At 43.1% G+C, this 1,184-nt stretch overlaps 1 non-coding gene across 1 annotated transcript in view; it reads right to left on the bottom strand.

Annotated features, from left to right (window-relative positions):
* LOC122509073 overlaps window positions 1-857 on the bottom strand; it is a 1,917-nt gene extending 1,060 nt beyond the window's left edge. Inside the window, exon 1 of the ribosomal RNA XR_006302294.1 lies at window positions 1-857. This exon is cut by the window's left edge and continues 1,060 nt beyond it. This is a non-coding gene — a ribosomal RNA (small subunit ribosomal RNA).
* Window positions 858-1,184: the final 327 nt, after the last annotated feature.

The raw sequence follows: 1,184 nt of genomic DNA, 5'->3' as shown, positions 1-1,184 counted from the left end.
AGGCAAATGATAGCCTGCTTTAAGCACTCTAATTTGTTCAAAGTAAACGTACCGGCCCACCTCGACACTCGATAAAGAGCACCGCGATGGGATATTAGTTGGACCGCCCCCGAAGGAGCTAAGCCCACCGGTAGGACGTCTCACGAGCATGTCAGTTAAACACCGCGAGCGGCGAACCGACAGCGTGCGACACAGATTCAACTACGAGCTTTTTAACCGCAACAACTTTAATATACGCTATTGGAGCTGGAATTACCGCGGCTGCTGGCACCAGACTTGCCCTCCAATTGATCCTCGTTAAAGGATTTAAAGTGTACTCATTCCGATTACGGGGCCTCGGATGAGTCCCGTATCGTTATTTTTCGTCACTACCTCCCCGTGCCGGGAGTGGGTAATTTGCGCGCCTGCTGCCTTCCTTGGATGTGGTAGCCGTTTCTCAGGCTCCCTCTCCGGAATCGAACCCTGATTCCCCGTTACCCGTTACAACCATGGTAGGCGCAGAACCTACCATCGACAGTTGATAAGGCAGACATTTGAAAGATGCGTCGCCGGTGCGAGACCGTGCGATCAGCACAAAGTTATTCAGAGTCACCAAAGTAAACGGTGGACGAGCAAAGCCCGCCACCGATTGGTTTTGATCTAATAAAAGCGTTCCTTCCATCTCTGGTCGGAACTCTGGTTTGCATGTATTAGCTCTAGAATTACCACAGTTATCCAAGTAAATGTGGGTACGATCTAAGGAACCATAACTGATTTAATGAGCCATTCGCGGTTTCACCTTAATATGGCATGCACTTAGACATGCATGGCTTAATCTTTGAGACAAGCATATGACTACTGGCAGGATCAACCAGGGAGCTTTGAATATATCTTTCAAGTAATATTATAAAATAATACACTCTCAGAACACTCAAGCTTCTTTTTATAAATATTGAGTGAGAGAGTATAAAATATATAATATGAAGAGGGTCTTTTAAACATCGAAAGAAACATTTTGTTCTAAACGATGAGACTCACATACAACATATATTTAATATATATTTTTATAACTGCTCTCCTTATATATTTTTGTTTTTTTTTTTATATAAGGGCATTCGTTCAACATTTACAGATTGAGTCGCCCTCATTTTATATATTTTGACTCGAAATCCGTTCTTTGTACATTTCAAAACGTACTCTCAAAT

The sequence above is a fragment of the Leptopilina heterotoma genome, unplaced genomic scaffold (genome assembly GCF_015476425.1).
Source record: "Leptopilina heterotoma isolate Lh14 unplaced genomic scaffold, ASM1547642v1 Lhet_5931, whole genome shotgun sequence".
Taxonomy (NCBI): domain Eukaryota; kingdom Metazoa; phylum Arthropoda; class Insecta; order Hymenoptera; family Figitidae; genus Leptopilina; species Leptopilina heterotoma.
Note: the sequence above shows the minus strand (reverse complement) of the source record. Positions and strands in the feature narration are given on the sequence as shown.